The sequence below is a fragment of the Podarcis liolepis genome (genome assembly GCF_965112155.1).
Source record: "Podarcis liolepis genome assembly, chromosome: 2".
Classification (NCBI taxonomy): domain Eukaryota; kingdom Metazoa; phylum Chordata; class Lepidosauria; order Squamata; family Lacertidae; genus Podarcis; species Podarcis liolepis.
In genome coordinates this window covers 88,190,798-88,217,512 of record NC_139555.1, presented here as the reverse complement: position 1 = coordinate 88,217,512, position 26,715 = coordinate 88,190,798, and the positions used below count along the sequence as shown (strand labels likewise).

The 26,715-nt window shown below is 43.4% G+C and overlaps 1 protein-coding gene and 1 long non-coding RNA gene across 13 annotated transcripts in view; one reads left to right on the top strand and one right to left on the bottom strand.

The window, feature by feature from the left end:
• Positions 1-21,773, top strand: part of LOC310702090 — a 117,597-nt gene extending 95,824 nt beyond the window's left edge. The window contains exon 5 of the long non-coding RNA XR_014523219.1: positions 21,590-21,773. This is a non-coding gene — a long non-coding RNA (uncharacterized lncRNA). The remainder of the gene's footprint in view (positions 1-21,589) is intronic.
• Positions 1-26,715, bottom strand: part of FGD5 (FYVE, RhoGEF and PH domain containing 5) — a 133,991-nt gene that overhangs the window by 75,707 nt on the left and 31,569 nt on the right. The window lies entirely within an intron of this gene.

The following is a 26,715-nucleotide window of genomic DNA, read 5'->3' as shown; positions in this document are numbered from 1 at the left end:
AATATATTTCTCCTACCACTGGGTTATAAGCACTATCCATTCTTCACAACCCTATGAAGTAGGTTAGACTGAGGGACACCCAGTAACTTACATGTATTAGTGAGAATTAAACCTAGGTATCCCAAATCTGACACTCCACCCTGCCAAATTGGTAGTAAATATGCTGCATACATATATATGAAGAGAAGACAATGTTTTGTGATCCTTGTATCTCTCCTGAATAATAGTTCTACTGACTCCAAGAGGCTAATAGGATTTGGTGCCTAAGCCAAGTGAGATCTATCTATCTTGATGTTCAACTGTTGGTACCTGCTGTTGGATCCCACATTTTGGTACTGCAGGGGTAACCAACATGGTGCTTCCATTTGCTGTTGGACTCCAGACAGCATGTTCAATGGTCAGGAATGATGGGAAATAAGAGTCCAATAGCATCTAGAGGACACCACACTGGGTATTCCTGCGGCAGTGTAGCTCAATCCTGTATTCAAAATTATGGTCCTATGATACCTTGCCTGTTCCAATTCTGAGGGAAATCAAGAGTACATTTAAAAAGAAAATGACTGTAACATGAGTTGACCTGTCCTGGATGTTGGCATGGGGCACAGCAACTGTACCCCATGCCAACATTTGTCAGTATTACAACTAGGCATGCTTTGGGAAAGTTCTGCAGGAAGACTCAGCCATGCTCATTTACAATATTAACATTCAGAAGACTTTTTTTTTTGTTTTTTTGGCCATATGTACTGAAATTGTCCCCCAAAATGTATACAGTCTTGTATACATAGAAGCTGGGCTGGAAGAGCATGTGACTGATATTTCTTTTATCTCATTCCAAGCAGGCTCTAGACTAATCATCTAATACCTCCGATAACAGCACATAACAATTGTTAATAATGTCTGGTGTACACGATGAGGCCATAATGGCTTTAAAATGAACAGCGACTGCTTAAGGAAGAAACCTGTGGCACATTTTCACAGGCAGCTATGCAAATGCAAGTCATTATGATTCCCCTAAGCACTGCAGTAGGAAACTCATCACCTTTATGATTCCCCCACTGCCCCCTCCCCGCTATTAGATATTTATAGCCTTTAATTCAGTAAATAGCTCCAGGCTGAAGAACAGCCAAACTTTCCTTCACGTCATTGGGACCCTACGTGCATGGGCTGAGAACCATCGCTCATATACTATCAATTATGTGGTTGCCCTAAGCATTTTTGCATTACTTGGTCCAAGTTTCTCACAGTTGCTTTTGACAAAGGAGACCCCTTTGTTTTCCCAAAGATCCAGAATTTTTCAGTCACTTTTTCTTGGTAACCATTTACCCTAAATGCTGCAGCAACCCAATTACACAAAAACAAAGCCCAAAGCTACACATTTTCATGCTTTTGTGTATTCCTAGCCCATTTCTGGGCAATATATTTTTGGTGGTCAACCACACACACATGTAACCTCATATGCTTCTCTACGGCCTTTCCGTATTCCCTCTAAATTCACTCACCACTGTTCACTTCCCTCCACTGTCTTCACCACTTCCATAATTTTCAAGTCACCATTGTTGGGGGGGAGGGGGAAGCGGGATGATGGCAGCAGGTTGCACCTTGACTTATGCACACAAAGACCTCCACACAAACAACCAAACACACAGAGGGTTCTCTACACCAGACGTATTGATACTAAGAGCAATTTGGCAATGGAACCAAGTACCTAGAGGGGTGGTGGGTTCTTTAAGGCTGTGAGTCCTCAAGCAGAGACTGGGCAGCCATTTGTTGGAGGTTCTCTAGATTTCCTGCCAGGTCAGATGGCCTAAAAGGCCCTCTCCAACTCTACGATTCTATGACTATGACTGACAGGCCTTGAAAAGCAACTGGATATATAGGCGCTCTATAGATGTTGTAATTAATGTGTCAATGGGAAGAACCTGCAAAAAAACAACATGAGAGCCTGCCGGGTGGCCAACCAGTTGCCTACGGGGAGCCCTCAATCCTCCTCCACACTCCCAGCTTACGTACGTCTGATAGGGGGAGATGTGGTCATGTAAGGATGGCGCAAGGTGATGCAAGGTGAATACATTTTGGGACTTCATTTTTCTATCACAAAAGAAAGTTTATGGGTAAAGAAACAGAAAGGGAAATTTTTTAAAAAAAATAAATATAAACATAAACATAAAACTAAAACTAAATATAAAAAGGGAGCACCATTCAAGTTTGGATCACTGAACGTGAATGGTTTTGTGAAAATTTATAAAACACAACAAGCAGGAAGTGCACCCTTTTCGTTGTGTCTTTTCTATCTCTGTATTATTATTCCTGATGAGATTGAAGCTGTGTGGGCTCAGGATCATTTATGACAGTGGTTCCCAAAATGAGTGATACCCGCAGAGGGGGCAGTGGGATTACCTGGGGGGGGGTGTGTTCAGAGCATGGCAAGGGGCACTGAAGTTGAACAGAGGAGCAATTAATTGTTACTATTGTGAATTTTTTTCTTAATTGTGCAAACCATGATTCTGAACAATGTTTTTTATAGGGTAGGGAGCACTGGGGATGAGTTTATGGAACCAAGAGGATGGTGGCCCAAAAATGTTTGGGAACCACTGATTGACACCACTCAACACATAGCAAAATTAAAAATGTGTTAGGAGGATAATCAGCACAGCAAATTTCAAAAGGGGGGGGTACAGTTGTTTAAAAAGCAGCAACACACATAATATAAGAGCTAGCCAAGAAAGGTTCCTGAGAAGAAAGGAAACCTGGTATTCTAACAGTTTCCTAAGGATTATAATGAAAGATGCATAGATCACATTAATTCTGTCAATACATTTTTAAATGGCATGTGATTTAGTAAGACCATCTCTCTGAATGGTCTTGGAATGAGATATGATATTTCATGGCATAGATATTCGGTGCACACAAAGTATATGATTGCAAATGCATCCCCCTTGCAAGCATTCATCTTCACCCTTGATTATTTATGATGGGCAATCTCTTCTCCACGTTGGAAGGCTATTATTCTTTACAATACAAGAATTTTAAGCAAAACCCCTTTCCAGAAAGGGCAGTAGAACTTGTCAACAGGCTATGGATTCCATGTGGCTGAAGGAGGGAAGGAGTAAAAGCAGCTCTAGGTCACTGGTGCAGTTCAGAGATGCTTGGAGGAACAGGGCAGCCTTCTTTAGCCCTTCCAAAGAAAGTAGGGAAGGGTATGCATTCAGGCCCTGTGTGAGCTCCTCTCCTGTGCATTGAGCATGAAAGTCTGTTAGAGGATTCTAACTACTGTATGTTCTGTAGAACATGGTTAGAATCCCCCTTGCAATGAGGATCCCTGAGCGATCAGGGTTCCCAACTGAAGAGAGGATACTAACCACATGCAGCTGGATGTGGTTAATATTGTTGAATGGTTTCTTTACATGTAAAGGTTCATCATTGTTCCACCCAATGTGTATGTCTTTAAGGGGCCAGAGCAAACTAACGAGACCCAGCTTTACAGCTGTGAAACATAGCAGGTGCTGTTGAGTTGTATTGATTAAGCTGTGTAGTATATAAGGAGCAGCACCTAGCTCTCCCATCACCCTGGGGGATGGGTTGGTGGTTGGGTCTGGTTTGTTGTTGATGTATTTAGTGTAAAAGGAGTTTTTGTTTTTGTAATTAAAACCTTGTTTAAGTTATTTTTGAGTCCCTTTTTAATGCATGGTTTCCCCAGCAAGCTCTTTGCAGCGCTACCATACTGCAAATAGCCAACAAATATCTCCCTGCAAGCCTTCATCCCCAATACAAAAAGCTTGGTAGAAAAGGGTAGTGTCCCTCAGGTGTTCATTGAAGCGGGATAATGTTGATGCTATTGCAGAACTTCAGGATTTGGCAACTGCTTCCACCTCAACTCTTAAAACAACAGCAGGCCTAATGTATGCTGCAGTCCTGGACTCTGGGGTGTAATAAATTCATTGCAATTTCTGGACCATGTATGGTGTGATCTAAGTTTGGGAGATATGAAGTGGGAGGTACGGTCTGAAAATTCTGTGGCACTCCAGTTACATCAACAAGAATATAACAGGGCTTTCAATGTGGAAAAAGGTGAGCTTTTAATTATAGATTTGACTTTTGGGGAAACAGTTTGGTTTGCAGAGCCCAAATACCAACTGAAGACCTAGGTGAGCTCACCCATTCCAAGGGTTCAGCATATATGTAATGTATTGTTGCCCAACACAGGAATAGGGTTTCAAAGGACTTGTGAGGGAGTTACACTGGAAAGAAGCTGGTGAGCTGCAGAAGACATTGCCAGCAGCGGTGGACAATAGAGCCACAGCAGAAGCATCCTGACATTGGTCCCACTGAATAATACTTGGATGGGGCTGGGGTAGGGTAGGGTAGGGTAGGGGGGTGGTAAGGCCAGGGCTGTGTAGACACTGTGGTGGACCAATTTGTCAGCTGCACTGTTTGTTGCATCCATCCAGTCAAATCACTCCAGGAAAGTCCTAGAGTGGAAGAACACCGAGTGTTTCTCTATGGAGGGCAGAACCCAGTTGCATTTAACATACCAGCACTTCAAAGGCAGGCACTTTCTCTCGATACATGGGCTAAGTTCCTACAAGGACCGTGTTTGTGTGCAGCCTTCAGAAATGCAGCTCTCTATTTACCCAGAAGGACTCTACCACCTGCTTTTCACAAATGTGCATGTCTCCTCTTTATCCTACCCTAAGACAAAATCCATGAGAAGAAACTATCTGCTTAATGGAGCTCGATCGTTACTTAGGGTTTCCCATGAAACAACACCATCACAAATGCCAAAATAAGTTTTTGATGATACATTGCAGTGAATTTCATGGCAAAAACAGAGCGGAATGACTTTATAGCATTGCCTTAGATTGCTCATAAAGGAACTTAAAAGTACACTCTGTTGTTGCTCTCTCAGTATCTCTGCTGATAACTTAATGAGCTCCAGTGGGACAGGAACTAGCTGTTCCCGCATTTAGAGGTAATGATGATGAATTATCTTTCAGCTTGTGTCTCTGAAAGTGGTACCAGTGTTGGTACAGCGATCTCAAGCAAAGCTCCATTTCGGAGCTCCTTATTCATGCGATCAGCAGTTTTGTGCCATGAAGTCATGACATTTGTCAAACACAGCAAGTATTCTGCATATTTCAAGAGGGGTTTGAGGGGGGCGCAGGGGTTGTGTGTGTTGCTGCTGATAAACAAAGACAAGAGTGCGAGTGAGGAACTGAGGCCAGAGTGTGCTTCTCTCCAGCTCTGCAGTCCCAGGGTAACACTATTTAAGAACAGTATTGAAAGATCCAAATGATTTCTGTAATTGCACAACTGCAAAAAGACAGCCAGTTCCTTTTTCTATCAACCCACTGAAAAGGAGAGCTGGTGCAGAACCAGAAACATATATGCTCGAACTCCTATCACAATGACACACCCTCCGCAGGGAAAGCGAGGGGAGAGTCAGGCAGACTATTATAAGGGCTCCTTTCTAGCTCCATAGCTGGAAGACAGGTCTGTCTGCCAAAAAGCTGAATCAGTTTTGCTCCTGTCCTTCAATGGCCACTACTACTCCCATCATATTCTGCTCTTTTCTGGCTGGGAAAAGCACCCTCAGCTCGGCCCCTAAGAAAAGAGGAGGCTGCACCACTCGTTCCAGTGAGATGATGGGGCATGAGCAGAGCCGTCTTTCCGATTGGGCTTAGTGGCGCATTGCGCCAGGGCGCTCACCTCTCAGGGGCGCCCCAGCGAATGGGGGAGCTGTGCGGCTTTGCCGGTGGCCTCCCCTTTCCCTGCACGTCCGCCAGCTGTGCCCTGTCAACCATATGGCTGGCGGGTGTGCAGCTTGCCTCTCAAGCCTCCGCAGGAGGAGAGCGATCCCTGCAGAGGCTTAGGGAAAGGTTGGCAACTCTGCGAAAGGGGAGGGGATGCCGGAGGGATCTTTGCACCACGGCACCGGATATGCTTAAGACGGCCCTGGGCATGAGAGGCAATATTAAGAGGCAAGAGCTTCCTCTCTTCTTATCTGCCACTTGGCTGCAGGATGCTTCACTGATTGCCCTGCTTGCTGCCATCTTCTCCTCTGGTTGGGGTAGACAAGCAAGTGGTGACAAGGCTGACAAAGCCATACACAGCGCACACCTGCCTTTCCAACTGCAAAGCCCTGAACACCCCCCCTGTTCACTTATCCACCTCCCACACAGAGCAGGATAGTGCCTGCTGACTTTGCTCCAAACCTCCACACACACATTCAGTGGAAGGACCATTTGGCATGTTCACACATAAGGTTTTCCACCTGATCCTGATCACGTGTAAGAGATTGTTTATTTTTAAAACAAAAATCGAAGCCAGAATGCTCTCAAGAATGCAGCACGGGTTTAATTTAGGGGAATGGTGATTGCTGATTGGTGAATGATGTTTGGATGGTGAACGGTGATTGTTCATAAATCAGAAAATCTGGATATTTTCTGATGCCTTAAGGCAAGTGTCATGTCTACCCCCTTTTTTTCCTGGAAGTGTCTGTAAACATTCCCTGTAAGCACGTAAGTTGTATATAAATGAGTTGCCATCCTGGGTGCTACAACCAAGAAGACCCTGTCTCTCACATCCTAGCCAACCATAGTTCCTATGGCAACGAAATGCAGAGCAAGACCTCAGTGACTTTTTCAGTGGGCAGGCAGGCTCCTGGGGAAAAAGAGGATCCTTCAGATATCCCGGTTCCAAGCTATGTAGGGCAGGGATAGACTCCAACTCCCATGAGCCCCAGACAACATACTCAGGGATGATAGTTGTGGTCCAAAATATCTGGAGGGCCACAAGTTCCCAACCCCTGGTTTAGGACATTATAAGTAAACTGCTTTGCAGTTTTATTACAATCAAGAGGTATATAAATCTTGTGAAATAACTAATCAATCAATAATAAATAGATAATGATGTTTTCAGTAAACAGCGCCTTTGGGGTGCGGGTGGGAGAGGAATAAAAGCTTGGTGGGAGTGATGTTTGGTGAAAATGTGCATGGGAGGAACAGGTTAATCCCTTCCTGTGTGCCACAGTTCTGTTCTGGATCAGGGCCCTATACAACTGTCTTTATTTTCTGGAAAAAAATGAATTGGTCCTTGCTGAGCACTCTTAAGTCTATTGATTGGTCTATCAATTTATCTCTATCACTGTAGATAGCAAACAACTAAAGCACCCCAAAAGAATCATGGGAACTGTAGTTTACCCATCAAAGAGTTACAATACTCAGCACCCTTAGCAAACTACAGTTCCCTTGATTCTTTGCCGGGGGTGGGGGTTGTTTCAAATGTATGGTATATATGCAGAGCCATCTATTAAATGCAACGTGTAGTTTGACCTTAACACTAAATATAAAATGCAGTGTGTAGTTTGACCCTTCCTATAAATGCTCAAGGACCAAGCCCTTCAAGGACCGATAGCACTTCATCCAGAGAGTAACTCTGGAATGGCTGCTTTTATAGCCATTCTGGGATGTGAGCAGCGCTGTGCATTCAGGACTTGCTTCCCTGCTTCCTTGCTCACCTCCCCACTTCATACCTGCATAAATTCTCCAGGCCAATAATGCACAAGCTATATTGCAAGCCGGGGAGAAGGAATGCCTAGAGGGAAGGTTGCTACAGCAGAGAAGTCAGCAGGATTCAGTGGAGGAGAACAGGGAAGAGTCCCGGGGAAAGCAGAGCACTTCCAAAGGATCTGGAGGGCAGGCACAGATAAAACGCTTTCCCAGAGAAAAGAAATGCCAGTTTTCTCCTCTGGTCACCTCTGCACTCACAGTTCTAAAACGTATTTTCTTTTCATCTGACGCAACTGCAGAAGACCATAAACAGACCTGCACATCTTAATAATAAATAACTACCATGTGAGAATTAACCGAATTTCGCTCAGTGAATCAATACTGGCACACAATCAGCCTCAGGGCAACTGAAAGTGAAGGGGATGGGGGAGTTTGAATTTTGGTTAATTAACACCCATATAACTTCAGTGCAATAAAAATTACATCATCACTTATTCTATGTAATCCTCCAGGAAGGGACTAGCGCAGGAAAGGGGAACTAGCCACCCTCCAGCCACTTTTGACAGATGGGCAGGGCCTGGTGGAATAGCCAGGCCTCCTTCCTTGCTTCTGTTGCACTCCTTGCTCTCTTGGTTGCCATTTAATTGTTCTTAATATTGTATTTTTAAATGCTTGTAACCCACCCTGGAGCCTCACTGTGAAGGGCATGTAAGAAATCTAAAAACCAAGCATTTATAGTATCGATATTGCATTTATATTATTAATATATCAATATTGCAGCTGATACTGTTCTCATGGGATGCATGGCTGGGCATAAACATTACCCATTTGCAAGCCACCCTGGAAAATCCAAAGTGTCTAGAGAAAAGATTGGTCTTGGCCGATGAGAGTTGTATATATAAAAAGGGCCTCCAGTTGAAAGAGAAAACCATGACGAAAGATGGCATCAAAAGACAGAGAGCAGGGATGGGGAAACTGTGGTCCTCCATTTGTTGTTGGACTCCAACTCCCATCAGCCCCAGCCAGCACGACCAATGTCAGGGATGATGGGGGTTGTAGTACCCCCAACATCTGAAGGGTCACAGCTTTCTCATCCCCAATATAGGAGGAGCAAAAAGTTCTAGTTACTAGATCACAGTCACTGGAAATGGGAGGTATATGTTAGTTGTAAACACCGGGAGGATAGCTCTGTTGCAGAGCCACCCCCAGCTTTCCCCACTCCCTACCTTTCCCCCCTGTAGTGAGATTGAACAAAATAGCATTTAGTTGCCCAGAAATGGGGGGGGGGGTGCTCTTCTCTACCAGATATGCCCAATGAAACACACCCCAATTTTTTATTTTTTTTTTTAAAATGGCTTGGGCCTTCAAGCAGTGATGATGCATTTGGAGATATTTTTTATGCAGGCACTTTCCTTGAGCTACTAGATGGCGGAGTCGTGGAGGAACAGATTTTGCTAGCTCCCATAGCTTTGCATTCTCCTTATTTCATAGCTGTGCAAGAAATCAACCAATGGCAGAAGAGCGCTGCATGTGTCCTCCTTCAGCTTTGATTCCCTCTTGTGACAAGTTTGGATTTGTTTTTCTTAGGCTGCAGCATTCTCAGCCTCCCGCCGCCCCCTTTGTATTTAATGTACAAAAGCCACACACCCGCCTCCACCAACCTGGTGCCACCAGATGTTTTAGATTGCAGCTCCCATCAGCCCTGGAGTTATGGTCCAAAACATCTGGAGGGCACCACGTTGGCAAAGGCTGCCAGTACATGACACATGCAAGCAATTTCGTAGCATATTCCTACTTGGATCAAACAAAAACCGACCATCTGATGCCATTCCAAGAGTGTATGTAATAATGATGACTAAATGATGTTCGCCTCCTTCTGTTATCTTTCCCCATTAGAAGCTCATCAAAAGGAGACACGTTCGGAAAGTACCCGAGAGGCTGCAAAGTGGCAGAGCAAAAAATATGAGCCGCTTGCTCAGCACAAGCAAAAGCAGCAGCAGCAGCGAAACAGACCCTGGGAACAGATTGAGAGCCATTGCAACAGCTTTGCTGGTCTCTCCAGGAAAGTGCCTTTTTTTGCCATTTGTAACGGATTGCCCTAGCAGATGCCGAATTAGGTTTCTCTCTTCCGCTCCAAGACAAATGGCTGCATTGCACTTATGTAGAAGCACTTTCTAATCTGGGGAGAATGTCTCAAGTGTATTACGGCACTAATTATTCTGAATGGCGCTATTAATGACTGGTACAGTAGCAACGCTTGCAGAAATGCCTTTCTACGGTGCGGGGTCTCGTTTTTGGGCACAGCTCCATCGGACAGTGGTGGTTTGTCTTCAAAGGGCTGGCAGTGTCGCTCACAGTATTTCCATGGCTCTCGGTCTACCCTCCAGATGACCTCCTTTCTTTCTAAGCCGTTCAAAAAAAGCTTTTCTCTTCCAACAGATTAAGTCAGATCGCTGTCAGAGGGTGGTGACCTTGCGTGCTTCCAAAATGGGAGTTTATCGTGAGATTGGTACTCCCTATCCAAGGAAGTATTTTGTACCAACCCATATTACGTAACCCCTCCCCATTTAATCCAGATGTCTCTGTTCTAAGGAAAATCTGATAAACAAGAAAGTCTGGCAAGCACGCCACATTCCAGGTACAAATGTTTCAGCACTAGCAATGGGACAGCACCCTTCACTGCACCTGAGGGCAGCAGGATAGCTTAGAGGAGCCTTTCCCAACCTTGGATGCCCAGACGTTGTTGGACTACAACTACCATCATCCCTACCGATGGTACTGCTAGCTAGGGATGATGGGAGTTGTAGTCCAACCACATCTGGGCACCCAAGGTTGAGATGGCTGGCTTAGAGGGTGCAAGGCAGGCTATGTGATGCTTGCAGCTCTTGCCATCTCTCTCCCCATACCTAAGCATCTGCCACTCTGTATGACCATCTCATTCTATCTCATAGCAGGGTCACAATAATTGCCGTGGGACTTGGGAAAGTTTCTGATGGGCTGACCTTGGACTTGGATGAAATGAGAAAGCATCCTCAGTGGTACTGGAAACTTCCTACTTGTAACCCAATTTGTCAAAGATCAGCTGTGCAAAATCCTGGTTATCAAAAATTTCAGTTTCTTCCCTGTGTCCTGAATAGACACAGTCTTATGAATTCTTTTCCATTTTAAGTCACTTGCTTGTTTGATTTCCAATTTCTCCAATATTCTTCACAGCATCTGCAGCATTAGGCACTTTTTAAAAAAAATTAACAAAATTTATATACTGCTTGATTGCTGCAAAACCTTTAACTGGTTTATAAGAAATGTTAAAATTATCAATAAAGATAGTTGAAAACAAGTAACTGCAATCGTTTTTTTAAAAAATAAAATTAGCAGTAAACTAAAGAGATGTTAAAATGCATCAGCTTCTGTGTTTCTGGATAAAAGGTAAAGGTAAAGGCCCCCTGACAGTTACATCCAGTTGCAGACGACTCTGGGGTTGCAGCGCTCATCTCGCTTTACAGGCCAAGGGAGCCGGTGTTTGTCCGCAGCCAGCATGACTAAGCCGCTTCTGGCGAAACCAGAGCACTGCGCGGAGCAGCGTTTACCTTCCCACCAGAGTGGTACATATTTATCTACTTGCACTTTTTGGCATGCTTTTGAACTGCTAGGTTGGCAGGAGCTGGGACCAAGCAATGGGAGCTCACCCTGTCATGGGGATTTGAACCACTGACCTTCTGATCGGCAAGTCCAAGAGGCTCCGTGGTTTATACCACAGTGCCACCAGCGTCCCTCATGTGTTTCTGGATAGCCTGGCCTAAATAAAAATATTTTAAGCAGACGCTGAAAAAATTACAGCAACGGCATCTGCCTAATGCCAATAGGCAGGGAGATCCAAAGTGTGAGAGCTGCTAAAAGAATAATTTCTTACAAGTGTGGAATGAATATTGTGCCAATGCCGGTCCTTCAGATTGAAGCAACCAAGTGGGCATATATGGGGTAAGGTGAACCCACAAATAAACTGATCGTAAGCTGTTAAGGGCTTTATATACCACCAGTAACACCTTGAACTTGGCCTGAAGCGGTATCAGGCAGTGCCCTGATATTTGCAGACTGTAATGACACAAAACTATTTGAAAGATAGCATTGTAGAAAAACTCAATTGACATATGGCAAGGAAAAGAAAAATCTGTTGAATGGAGACATTTAAAGGGTCCCTCATGGTATAATATCTTCCTAGCCCAAACACTTTTTCAAAGGTCAGCATCGGTGATGTGAAGCCAGGTTAAAGCTGAGAATTGAAAAGACACCCTTAGGAATTTAACTCCAGCAACATTTCCAATGAGACTTCTTGGCAAAGCTTGGCCTTTGCAAAAGGTTCTGCAGCAATTTTCTCAAATGAGACTTCTGAATTTCAAAATGAAAGCTGCTCAGAAATGATGGTGGTGCCCTGGGAAACTTCCTTCAAATTCTTAGACTAGGACTTGGAGATATGCACGTCAATGGGAATGACACCTCCACTCCTGTCCCAGTCTTTCCAGGGAGCTCATTTTCCTTGTGTGTTATCAAGGCCTTGCTGGGTAGGACTCTCTTATGGTCACAATATCTGTGCAAGGCAGATGAGATAAAGGTAAATAATAATAATAATAATAATAATAATAATAATAATAATAATAATAATAATAATTTTATTTATACCCCGCCCTCCCTGGCCAGGGCCGGGCTCAGGGTACCTAACACCAAATATAAATTACATTAAGTAATAGAAAAAAACAAAGGAAAATAAAGTTAATTAAAATACAGCTTAAGGCATCCATATAAGCACCCATCTCCCTTTTTCGGGTTTACTGAATTTACAAATCACCCCCCACAAAAAAATAAAGTCCCAAAACAACTTACAAGAAGAAGAAAAATACAGTAATGGACATACATAAATGTATTAAAAACATAGATTAAAAACCCCCAATCCTGGGTGGAGCAGAATGCAATCATTCCACGCTCTGGAAAAAAAATCAGTATAGGACTAAGCAGCTTCCCACTCATCCCAAGACTGGACAGAAAAGCACTTAAAAAGAAGCACTTCCCACTACCCACTAGGAGGGATACTTCTGGGAGCATGACACAGGCAGAATGCTTTAGACGCCTCTGAGAAGTTCTGGCAAACACCGTTAAATAAACAGAGCTCCTGATTATGCACATCCAATGTGCTGTATGAGCACTCCAGTTTCCCAAACCCTTCCAGCAACTTATGCAGCATATTCTTTAAGTGTATATAAAATGTGGCCACTTCAAAGTCATTATCTTAAACTACCGCTGCAACAAGGCTCAGATTTTCTATAAAATTAACCATTATAGGCTCATAAAACGCTGGAAGCCTATGCAAAAAGGGGAGTTGTGTTTCTTAATTCAGCTAAATGATATTCTTCCTTAGATCGTTAAAATCACTGCTAAGTAAAACTTACTGCAAGCAATAAACTTTAATGCAGCAGCCAAAGAGAGAGAGAGAGAGAATATGCCAGTAAAAGTGTATATGGGAAGGTGGGAAGAGATGGGACGAGAAAGACGCATAGCTGAGAGCATCGCCGTAGACTCTCTAATCCTCAACTAATTTCCCTGCTTGTAGCAATGATATGGCTGAATAAGAGCAGATTGCAGACATTTTATCCTCTGCTCTTCTGATGATTGCTGGCAATCATTCCAAGAGTTAGCCAGAGGAAGCAATAGGCCTTCTGGGACAAGCTAACCTCAAGCTGACTGAATCAGTACAAGTGGAGGCAAAGCAAAGAAAACAATTATTCAGCAGTGCTTCCAGCATAACTAGTTATTTGGCAACATGAGGTAAGAAGAACCTCTACATATCTGCTAACATCTGCTTATCAGAGAGATATTGCACTGGTTCACCGATAACTACAAACTGTTCTCTATCCTCAGGCTTGCATGCTCTCTCCTTCCTTTGGTCATTGTGCCCTCCCAATTGATTCTTCTCCTTGTTCAGGTAAGATAAACCATTGTTTCTTGAATTAGAAAACTATGGCTTGCATTTGCCCTACAAACCAGAACAGGAAACTGTTCTGAAGCCAAAGTGGGCTTCCAATTCTGATTTCAAGGGTAAACACAACTGTTCTTGTATAGCAAATAATGGCATGCCCCAAATCAGAGGTGAGAGAGCATGTGAGGGAAGGATGAAATACATAGATCCAAGTCTCGGACCCAGCAGACAAACCATGGTTGCTAAGGTTACATCCAAAGAAGTCCAGGTTAGCAGGTCTCCTCCCTGATGTAAGCAAGGAATATTTCCTCAAAGGAAACTGATTTTCAGTGATGCTATGCACCAGCCGTATTTACTTGATTGCCTTGTGACATCTTATCTTGTCCTATTATTTTCCACTAACACAAACTGCCTACTTGAATTTGTACATTGCCAAATGGATGATTGCCTACTGATGTCAACCATTCAGGGTGGTAGAAGGTGATTATTACTTTTTGTACCTGTGTAAAAGGCTAGGAGGGACGCGGGTGGTGCTGTGGGTTAAACCACAGAGCCTAGGACTTGCCGATCAGAAGGTCGGCGGTTCGAATCCCCGCGACGGGGTGAGCTCCCAGTGCTCAGTCCCAGCTCCTGCCAACCTAGCAGTTCGAAAGCACGTCAAAGTGCAAGTAGATAAATAGGTACCGCTCCGGCGGGAAGGTAAACGGTGTTTCCCTGCACTGCTCTGGTTCGCCAGAAGCGGCTTAGTCATGCTGGCCACATGACCCGGAAGCTGTACGCCGGCTCCCTCAGCCAATAAAGCGAGATGAGCACCGCAACCTCAGAGTTGGTCACGACTGGACCTAATGGTCAGGGGTCCCTTTACCTTTACTAAGAGGTTAGGGGAAGAAATTGCCAGTTAGTAGCATTCATAAACTTTTTATATCCCTTATTTATTCTGCTGGTTAGTAGATTTTAAAAAATAATTATTAATGGTTAAATGTTTTCACAATCTGCTACACTCTACAGATGGATAAATATGGCTCATCTTATATAAATCACTTGCAAAATTCCAGTGCATCAATTGTTTAATAAATGAATATATGATTTAGGTTTATCTTTAATTATTTCAGCCAGCTCTGGATAATAAATGAGAGTATGGCTTGCATTATCAAAACATTAGCTAGAACCAAATAAACCAGCAAATTAATTATGATGTAGTTTGTAGGAAGTCAGAACTGAGAAAACTAGGAGTTCAATAAAGAATGAGCCAAGTGAAGGCAGGCACTCACAGCTGGAATATTTCCTCTCCCTCTCTGCAGTCCCAAACATAGCAGCCAACTCCTAGGGGTCATGGTCCCATTGGCCCCCCAATAAAATATTTGATGGGGCCAGGCCCTCACAAAGTTGTTATTCAAATAGTGTGCATGCACCACGTCGATTCTGCAGGGTGGGACTTACCTCCCCCCCCCCTATTTTATTCAAGTTGGCAACCCTGGCCTGAAGTCTACATTTCAAGAAGTATTCTGATTAGGGTATTATAAAATGAAGAGGATGACAGCAATGAGTGGTGACAGCAATGGTGACTAGAACCAAAAGCTCGGTCTAGCTTAAGCTGGTTGTGATTTAGGCTGCAACTGCAAGTTAATTCCCACACAGACTTTCTAGACAAGAAGTCTCATTAAACTGCATGATCTTTTAAGTCAGGGATGGTTAACCTGTAGCGCTCCAGATATTGTTGGACTCCCAACTCCCATTAGACCCAGCCAATGTGACTGGTGATCAGTTATGATGGGAGATGGGAGTCCAAACCTATCTGGAGGACCGCAGTTTCCCAATCCCTGTTCTAAATGAACATGCTTTGAATGGCACTGCACATCTCACTGAAACCAAGGGTACAGATTATTGACTAACTCAAGTCTCATTGCTTTTAATGACTTAGCCACAGCTATCTAAATTTCTAGACGGACAAGAAAAGCAGCTTAGGTCTCCTACCATCTTTCTAGCTGCGTTATGATATACCCCACACCCCATTAGTGAATGGTTTTCTTGCATTCCTCCATTACATTTCACCAGCTTCTTTAAAAATAATTGCAAAAGCAAATTCAGTGACGCTAATAATGCTCATGATGTCACAACCTCAGCAACCCTGCAAGATGGGCTATTCTAATATGCACTGAATGCAGCCAACTCTTGGAATGAAAAACAAAGCCCACAGGCGTTGCCAGAAGTATTAAGAAAAAGGAAAAACCAGGCACAATCTTGACTGGTTTCAGCTGCCCAGGATAATACATGGGACTCGTTGAGCCTTTATAGTTATGGCATATCTTATCACCTAGCAAAGGACATTCATCTTGCTTGTTTTCTGCTCCATGACTCCTGCTCCTACCACTCCTAGCCTGATACTTCCATCTGATAATGTCTTTGTAATACACCCTTCATGACCTCAGTTATGTTTTATGATGCATCTGAAGCATATAGCCTCTCCATCAAGAAGAAGAAAAGTCATAGAGAATGGGATGGTAACTGACTGTCAAATGGAAAAAGCCCATTAGCTCTGTTATCTTAGTGCCAGCTTTTTCAAGGGTGTCCAGCCTGCAAGTGCCAGTATTGCTGCTGCTGCTGTACTTGCAAGCTGTAACACACAGCAATTTGAAATTGAATCAGCCTGTGAGGGGGATATCTGCAATCCATTTGAGCTTTCTGGGCCAAACCCAGGCAAATGTTAAGGTAGCTATCAGACGAAGGAATTGTTCAAGCCAGGAGAAAAGGCGGACCTGGCACGACCCAGTGGTTAATAGATTTAACAACTGCAAGAATCTGATCAGGCTCCATAACGAAGAGGAGAACCTTTCATTTAGCTCTGCCAACTGGATTGTGGCTTCCTGGTACACATTCTGGCAGGCAGGAGATTCCTTCATCTCTTTCATGGAAAATGGATTATTACAGGAGGGCTGGGGAAGCCTCTGACCACATGGCCAGGGTTCTTGAAAAGTGAGGAACTGAGCCAAGCGTCAACTCTGGACAATTCACAGGGATCCTCTTCCAAATTTCTTCTTAGGCCTCTGTGTTTGGGACATGCACAACCACTGTTCCTTTAGCAGAGAGGCAGGCTGATGAAAATATTAAGAAGAGCAGGAAAGCAAACACCCAAGACTGAGAAAGTTCAGAGTCACTCCAGGAAGCAGTGAGGTTGATATGGCCCCAAGATACAAGGAGGTGGAGACAGAGGAATGCTTTATACACCCTGTCCAGAGTTACAATTAGCAGTTTAGGGGTTACCTGCACATTGCATGCAAACGGATGTAGCAGAGCTCTAAAGCAATTTATTGGAGAGATTCTGGAGTGGTGACGTGGCAGAGAAGGTGGGCCTTAACTGTTTTCCACACTCATCACTTCTCTGCTCTAAACCCCATCCACCCCAAATCTACTTTTCTTGCAGTGGCAATCTAAACATGGGGCGGAAATGCATCTCTCTGAAGCTCCAAGCAAGTACTATGATGACTTGCCTTTACAAAATTTTGGGTTTTGAACATGAAAGAAGGAAGGTTTGAAAAAGAAGCATCTCAAAGCATTCTGTACTTGGGACTCCTGGGATCCGCCTCCGTTCAACCGAAAGCTTTTACAAGCTTTTTACATCTCACTTTGCAGTTCTGCTTGCTGTCTTGGCCCTCGTCCTGCATTTCCTGTAAACAGGGAACACTTCCTCCCTGGAGATGACCTGGCAATGAACTAGCAATAGTTGATGTTGGATGCACCACACCCAGAACCTTGCTGTGCAGGAAGGTACAATTGGTGACTGTTAACATATAATAAGTTACTAAAAGCTCGCTGAGCCTGTTATAGGATTTTCTGTATCCAGCACTGACAATGCTGGAAATGTTCATTTGTGCCATAATTGTGGTTTTATTCTAACAAAACAAAATGGCGGAAACACGATCAACTTACGCTGCCTTTTCACTGTGATGGTATCTCCTGAACATATCATTCTATTTACGTATCAAGCTTAGACCAATAAATTCATATCCCTTCACATAGGGAACCCCTGAGGTTGCTTGACTACACCTCCCTTAATCCCTCAGCGTCGTCCATGCTAACCGGGACTGATAGGGGTTGGAGGGCCACAGGTTCCCTGTCTCCGATCTATGGGCATGCCTGCACTAGATACTTCAAGTGGTTTAACAGGTCTTCCATTTTCTCGGAGAATGGTGGGAATTGCAGTTCTTGGAGGGAAATTTAGGGGTCTCTTTCAGAATTATCAGCACCTCACCAATCTACAAGTACCAGGATACTTTGGGGGAAGCCATGATAGTTAAAATGGTATGAAACCAATAGAAGCTTGGAAGGGAGGGCAAAACAGAAGTTGGCAGCGTAGCTTGGGGGGCAGTTAGTATAAATTGTAGAATGAATGTTTATGATGCTGCATTGGTAGTAGAGATTGGGAGGGGGGGTTTGATTCATTTCACATTTAAAAGTGAACCTACATAATCCATGCATTTCAAAACAATATGATAACCCAAACACATTCCTGCTTTAAAATTTGAACTTCTCCCCTCCTCCCAGTGCTGTTCTCCAGTCAAGTAATGTGTAAAAAAATGTATATTCTATGGTAAAGTATGCATAGGAAAGCATATATTAGTGAGAATAACATGCATTTTACTGGGGGAAATTGCTTTGCAAAAGTGCATTTGATAAAATTGCATTCAAACATATGTATATGAGACATATACACTCCCGAAGGCTGGTGAATTTTCATGAGGCTTTTAACAAAATCGCACACTGACGTGGATGTGTGGAGAACTGAACTTATGTTTGTGAAAATTAGAAACTGAGAGAACCAACACAGATTCACCTATCTCTAATTAGCAGTGAACTAGTAGATAAATCTACACTCCGCTCCCCGCCCCTTGGCTTTTATTATGTATTCTCTTCAGAATCTATTCTTCTCTGCCATTTGTAGTTACGCTACATCAAATAAAGCAATGCAAACATTTCTAGGGTTATTACTGCACATCTCCTAGCCAACTGGAAAAGTAATTCATACATTTATGCATTTTACTAGGATCCCACCCTATTTTGTGGATGCTTAAGCCAATGCAGGGGGGCTGGGCAATTAATAGAAATTTGGTGGTGAAACGTTGCGTGGACAGATCTAGAGCAGATCTTGTTGTAGAGTAATACCAGAACATTTCACCCACCTTCCTCAGTAAATAGGCCCATATGGGTTTAAGACTAGAAGTTCTGGGGAAATGGGGTGACAACTCTCATCGCTGTAAGCAGCCCAAGGGCAAAAGCAGTTATCAAGAAGCTTAAGCTGAGCATCACACAGGTTCAAGCCATCACTCACCCAAAACACTGGATGTGTAAACACCACCTTTTCTGCCCACCTGTCAGAGATGCAAGAAAATTGTCTGGATATATTGCAGCAAAATTGGCTAACCTTCTTGAGCTTTTCTCCCACCCTACCCCCTTAGTTTTACAGTCAAGACTCCTTCCAAGCAGGCATTTGTCCTGATGGTTTCTGTACAAATACACACACCAGACAAGGGCAGCAACCTTGGAAGATTTATCTAGTGCTGCTTCCCACAGAATTGCAACTTGGGGGAGGGGGAGGGGAGACGGAGAGAGAGAAAAGTAGAGAGGCATCTCAGTGAATACTAGAAAAGCATAATAATCTTGAGAAAGTGTCACCAGGCCACAAAGCCAGACAGACTGGAGCTGTGTTAATGGCACATACTGGAGATTGTTTTCACTGCTCAGGACTTAGAAGAGAATCCAATCATGAACTGTAGCGCAGTAAGTTATTATCATTCTGCAGGTCTACAATATACAGTACGTGTGAGGTACTTAAGATTTATAAAATGTCAGTGGAGGCTTAAATTTAGGGACTGCTTACATGCATAACACTCATGTACACACACAGAGTAACATTCAGTGGAAGTTCTACTCAAATTAGACCCAATGAAATTAATGAACCTAAGTTAGACCACAGTTACTCCATACCTTTAATGCACACTGATACCACTTTCATGAGTTCCCACAAATTATGAGTTCCCACAAAGAATTCTGGGAGCTGTAGTTTCATACCCTTCAACATTTCTCCAATGAAAATAGGGACGTCCCATTCCATAATGATAATTTTACTATTTACACCCCACACATCTTACTGGGTTGCCCCAGCCACTCTGGGCAGCTTCCAACATATATAAAAACATAATAAAACACTAAACATTTTTTTAAAAAAACTTCTCTACACAGGATTGCCTTTAGACAGCTCGGGAGCTGGATAACTCCATGCTTTTCTCCAATGAAAATAGGGACATCCTAAGGAAAGGTGGGAAATTCTAGGATCAAATCTGAAACTGGGAGGGCTTCTCTAAATCAGGGCCATCCCTGGAAAATAGGGACACTAGGAGTGTCTGTAGTTTGTTAAGGGTGCTGAGAGTTGTTAGGAGGCCCCTACTCCCCTCAGAGAGCTATAATATTCTGAGTGGTTTAACAATCAATCCCTCTTCAGAGGACACCGTGGGAATTGTAGCTATTGGGGGCGAATAAGAGTCTCGCTTACCAGACCCAGACCTGCTTAGTTTCAGCAGGGTGGTAACTTCATGTGCTTTCAGACCAGCAAAAGATGTCACCCTGGCCATTTTCAAGGCAGTTCCACATAAAATGGGCCACAGTAGTAAGTTAAGTAAGGCATGAGGCATGAGAAAACATCAGCAGAACTTTTTGACATTTCACACATTTCATAGGGCAGCAAGTAGGTAAGGCTGATCTGATCACAAAACTGTAGAACAAATGAATATCTTTCACATTATGGCCCCATATACAATAACCAGTAGAATTCCCCCATAACTCATCTCTCTGGAGAAAACAAGATCAAGGACGCCAGCTTAGAAACCAACCAGTTCACACATAAGTCTCAAACAACACCTTCGGATAGTCATTTTTCAGTGACCTCCTTATTAATAGACTTTCCTGCCAACTAATCCCTGAGGCTTCAGGCAATGGCTTCGCTGGCTGAAGATGGAATAACAGTTTTACAGCAAAAGATGGTTTCTTTTATTTTCTTGTAACTGCTAGGAAACTTGCCAGTGAAGAGTTGCAAAGGTAATGCTCTGAACACCCTTACAAAATTGCTGCCGCTGGTGAATTTCAGCTGTTTTCAGGATCTCTACTCCAAATATGTTTGAAGTTATAAGCGTAAATTAAAGGAAATTATTACTCAAAGTAAATAGAACCATGACGCCATTACATAGGATTTGTTTACTTTCTGAGATCCAAACCCAATCAAAGCACGATTTAGTACTTCTGTGCATGCGCGACTGCTGTAACCCGTTCCCGTACTTCTGGGTTTCGGCGGTCCGTAACCTGAAATAACACAACCTGAAGTGTCTGAAACCCGAGGTATGACTGTGTTTCCACATAAATCAAAAGATCCAAAATAAAAATACAAAAAAACCAGCAACAACCTCATCCCAACCCTGCCTCCTAAACAACCCCCCAGCCCAAGGTTCTGTTCAGCAGCCTCAGCTTTTGTAGCTGGAGTCAGTCTGCCCTCCCAGGCCAAGTGAAAAAAAGGCTGCAAGGCAGAGAGCATGTCTTCCACAGCTCACAGCTCAGACGCAGCATGTTCACATGGTGCACTCATAGTCACAGATTCTGTTTGGTGGACTTCTAAAATTACTGATCATCCAGAATGCAGACAGTGTGAAAATTGCAAATCACTCTGTGTGAGCGTGAATCATAATCAAATAACTAATGCAAAGCATTATCGCAAAAAAAAAATATTGATTTCATTTCCCCTTCAGCCATGTGTAAAAAGGGACTAAAAACAGATAAAAAGCAGGAGAAGAGAAGATATGGAGAAACGGAATCGGATCTGGATCTCTGAGAGAATGATTAAAAGGAAGCAAGAAATCCTTAGTTTGCTCTTTGCTGTTCAGTAAGGGAGATGAAGTGTGTGATAGACACTTCCTTCAAAGCAATAACAATGCCCAGAGCCCATGATTCTCACTTACACAGCACTTTTTAGTATTCAGAGCACTGTACGACTTTTTTCTCTCACCCAGCCTCAAAATGTCCCTATGAGCAAATAGCATTCTTGCAGCTTTGTTGCAGACAACAGACAAAGCCAAAGAAGAAGAGTTTGGATTTGATATCCCGCCTTTCACTCCCCTTCAGGAGTCTCAAAGCGGCTAACATTCTCCTTTCCCTTCCTCCCCCACAACAAACACTCTGTGAGGTGAGTGGGGCTGAGAGACTTCACAGAAGTGTGACTGGCCCAAGGTCACCCAGCAGCTGCGTGTGGAGGAGCAGAGACGCGAACCCGGTTCCCCAGATTGCAAGACTACCACTCTTAACCACTACACCACACTGGCTCTAGAGAAAGAGAAAGGGCTGGCCCAGAGGCAGTGTAGTGTAGTGGTTAGAGGACTGAGGAAACCCATGTTTGGATCCACACTCTGGTATGAAGCTCACTGTATACCCACCCATGTATAACTCACATGGAGTTTACTGCAAATAAGTACAGTATGCATATGATGACTGTTTTTAAAGGTGAAATGAACGCTGTTCAGTGTGCAACTACTGCGATGAAATAGGCTGTGGCTCATCTCTGCCTGCAGTTTGGGCCATGTGATGTGAAAGTCACAATCCTCCTAGTCTTGGAAATGTTGGGTGAGTGTCATGGACTGGCTAGGTGCAGAGGAATGGTGGGAAAAACCAGCCAGGGAACCCTCAACGGAAGAAGGCTCAGAGCCCAGGGAGTGGTGGTAGGGTGGCAAAGAGTGGTCAGGGGAGAAAGAGACGGACGACTTGGAGGAGGACATGTCAGAAACTGAAGAAGTATCATGGCTTAGTGAGTTGGGAGAAATGGAAGTAGGAGAGTGGAGTGAGGGAAGTCGACAAGCTCCCCCCCCCCCTGCTGGTCTGCCAGAACCAGAAGAGGTATGAAAAGGGTGGTAGAGAAGTTAGCTTTACGGAAGTGCAGTCTCAGATTGCTTGGGAAAGGCCCTGGGGAGGAAAAGACTTAGGCTGATGTGGAAAGGCCATCTCCGCAACTGCCTCATAGGGGCAAGACCTATCGAAGAAGAATTGCTGTGCTCATTAGGCCTGCCACTCGTATGCAGATCCTGTTTTTGCTAATGAAGACTTGACTTCATTTATTCCATGTGATTTTCTGCTGGCTCGCTCCTGGCAGTGAGAGAGCTGAAGTACTCCCAGTAAACTCTGTATATAACCAGAATCTTTCTTATCTGTATTATTTCTTCACTTTCTGCAGCCTGATCCCCAATACCTGAAGGAGCGTCTCTCCCTATACTTGCCTGCCTGTGTTTTAAGATCTTCTGCTGTAGTCCTACTCCAACTGCCTTCCTTAGTGTTACGGAATCGCAAAGAGGAGGGCCTTCTCAGTGGCAGCACCATTCCAGCTTTGAAATACCTTCCCTAAAGAGACTTGCCTAGCTGGCATCTGCTTTTTGCTCTTTTCAGTACTGGGTTAAGTTGTTTTTATTTACCCAGACATTGCATAATCCCACAGTCTGCCCTGTAATTCTGCTGTCTTTTATTACGGTTGTCACTGTTAGTATTTTATTGTACTGTGTTAGGTTTTTGCACCTGGAATCTGAAGTGATGAAGGTGGTACAGAAATATTTTAAGCCTTTTTTAAAGGTTTTTAATGTGGACCCCCCCTTAAAAACCCCCACCTGGTTTTACACTATATTTCCTCATTTCTGACCCACTGGATTTATTCTTAAAGTGTAGCTTGCAGCCATTCAGTGACCTCGGCTGTCTTCATAACGGGGAATTCCACACAAAGAATAATACAATTCATATACTGGGTGGAACAAAACATGGAATTTTCCCTGGCAGGGGGCGAACAACTTGTTGATATAAATTTGCAGACCAATTGGATGGAGAGTATAAAAAGGACAATTGTTTTGCTAAGATTATTTCCAGATTTTCCAGGCTGTTATGGGCCAACACAACAATCAAGAGCTGGCTATTCATAATAGGAAAAAAACATAGAATGAAAGAGAGCAATTCACAGATCAGTTACAAAGGCATCAGCCTACTCAAGCCAATAGCAGTGCACTGGTGTGACATGGCGTGTGGAGGGTGTGCCTTGTTAATAGTTTGCTGTTTCCTCTTCAGCAGAATTTCACATATAATGATTTCACATGTTTCGTGATAAATCGATTGACTTTTAAGGAGATTTATAGAACGATGAAATTCTATACTACTCATGTGGTACCATAAGAGGCAGCAAAGAAACAACAAGAAGTAGCAATATTAAGTGTGAGAACTGATATTCAATAGATATAATTCTGCCAATAATTTTAACTCTCAAAGCCTAAATATAGTCTTTATTTAAAATAGATTTTTCTAGCATTCAGTTTTCTGACTATAAGCTTACTTTGAGTTATTGCTGAACTCATAATCCAGGAGTGAACAAATGAAGACAAAATACTGTCATATGGACTGGTAACACTGTACGTATTGTAGAACCAGGACTGTAAGCATGGTCCTAATTTGTCTAGATTTCCCTTCTCGGGTTCCCTTTTCTTTAATTTTAAAGCCAAATTATTACTTTTCCTTTATTTGTGTTTGGCAACATGACTTAATCATGAAACTTGAATCAAGGTTCTTTACATTTTATTTTGAATTTCTTGCCAGTTTCCAGGTCCATTGTTTCCATGGAGTTCCTCACGACAAGGACAAGGAACAAGCTTCTAAACAAGTACAGTACAGAAGAGAACAAGTTGGCTTTCTGATCTGCGGAATCCATGAGAGGACACTACCCAGTGGTACAGCACATGCTTAAAGGCTCAGGTGGAACCGCTGGAATCTCCACTTAAAAGCAGGGATGGGGAACCTGTGGCCTTCAGAGGTGTTGTTGGACTCCCAACTTCCATGAGCCACAGTCAACATGGCCAACAAATAGTCAGGGATGATAAGAGCTGGAATCCAACATCTGGAAGGCCATAGATTTCATAGCCGTAACTTGAAAACATATAAGTACAGAGCTGGGAAAGCCCTCCACTTGAGCCACAGCCAATCTTAATAGACAGACAATATTGATCCAGGTGGGCAAACAGTCTCACAGTTTTATATGTCCACAGTTGGAAAATGTTTGTACTTTGGAAATCTGATAACAAGTCAAAGGGTGGTGCATTGCCATCTACAGAACAGATCCAATGACCTACCATGTACTAATGCAAAACGTGCCAAAGAATAGGAAGCTATCTCCCAGTACACATTTCCTGAGCCCGTAACTCCAGTTATTTGACTCCATAGTGAAGATGTCCAATGGCAGAATAGCCACTGGCAGAGAGGCTGAGGAAATTCACCTGTACTAGCACCACGTATCATTGCCTCATCCCTTTCATGACACATTGCTTCAGGCTCTTCTCTGCTATGGCCTGTCCAGCACTGGCTTCACTATTCCCTCAAAAGGAAAATAAGGACAAAACTGGAAGAGTGCTTTACCAGGAACAGGCACCACACCTTGAACAGGGTCTGCCCCAGATAAACAGGGGAAATTGGAACATCTGGAAATGGCATGGCGTAAAGTGAACTGAACTTCAAGAAAGCTACTGAGGCCTAGTCATGGGATCTACTTCCTGCATTGGTAGACGGTCTCCACTAGAGTGAGCAAAGGAAACAAAGATGCAAGAAGGAACTATTTTTGCAATATGCTGTTGCTTTGATTATGTCCTACAGTATGTGTGGTGGTGCCCCAGTGACAAACCCAGTCCAAGCTGATAGAAGTTGAGCTTGTGGCCAGTAGATCATGGAAAGGTGTTTGGTGGCGATAGGTCTAATTGTGCTTACTTTAGGCCTTTGAAGAGATACCCCCTAATTAATCCGACCAATTACCCAAGCGAAAGGGTCCTTTTATTGGCTCTTTAAGAGGGGTCCTGGCAAAGCAGACCGTGCCTCTTAAATACATTCTCCCATCCATTAACTCTAATTGGTCCATTAAGATAAAATTAATTGTTGCGTGCCAGTGAAAGGCCAATATTAAGGGGCTTTACATTAAACCCCCATGGGTCCCATCAAAGCACAGTTCTTGCAGGATAATTAAAAGTGGACTGTATGCTATAAATAACTGTGTCGGATTGAACAACAGACCATAAACTATTGAATTAGATTTGTAACAACTGCAACTACAACACCCAAAAGCAATTGCATTTTTAATGCTATGGGATATAGGCACTGTGTATCATTAAGTAGCAAGGAAAAGAAGATTCACGGGCTGCCTCAGAGTGGTAATGCGCCATGCCTCATCCAATAAATCTTTGCAATAAGAGTCGGCAAACGGCATATAGAGAAGATAATGCATTCCTATGCAGGATAGAACAGGAGTTGGTGATTTCTAATGTGAACATATGCTGGCCACATTCTCATTCTTCTTCTCATTACAGGCAATACCGGACTAGTTTTGCAGGCTGATGAACTCCTTTCCTATCTGTAACAATTTTTGCACTCTGGTGACGGGAGCAGAAGAGACAAATATTATAGCCAAGGCAGTATACAGTCAATGTTGCTAATCGCACCAGGAAGGAATAAACAATCACATGGTCTAGTGGTTACAGTTGCTGTTGTATACGGCAGTGTTTTGCTTCCATACCACTGGTTGTGATAAAGGAACAGCATCACGCACACAACTAATTGCTACTGGCACATCATGCTACCTTAGGTATTAGCTGGTAAAGGGGAATCCACACAGACATGTCTCTGATTATTAACAATAATGGTGATGAATTTAGCTGATGTAATCCCGTGAATGCTTATACAGTGGTACCTCGGGTTACAGACGCTTCAGGTTACAGACTCCGCTAACCCAGAAATAGTACCTCGGGTTAAGAACTTTGCTTCAGGATGAGAACAGAAATTGTGCTCCGGTGGCGCGGCAGCAGCAGGAGGCCCCATTAGCTAAAGTGGTGCTTCAGGTTAAGAACAGTTTCAGGTTAAGAACGGTCTTCCGGAACGAATTAAGTACTTAACCTGAGGTACCACTGTACATAGTGCTAAACTTTTAAGAAACTACTGCATGAGTGGGTTAAGACTATAGGGTAAGCTGTCCTGTCAGGCTTAGCACCTTGGGAGGAAGGATTACCACTTTGTTCTCTCACTTCCACCATGTGAACCCTACCAGCAAGGAGATCCAAGCAAATTACGGTACTTAGAAACTCTTACCATTTCGGAACCTAAGTTATATTGCTTGTCTCTTCTTTTTGCTATATTAGGGTGTGA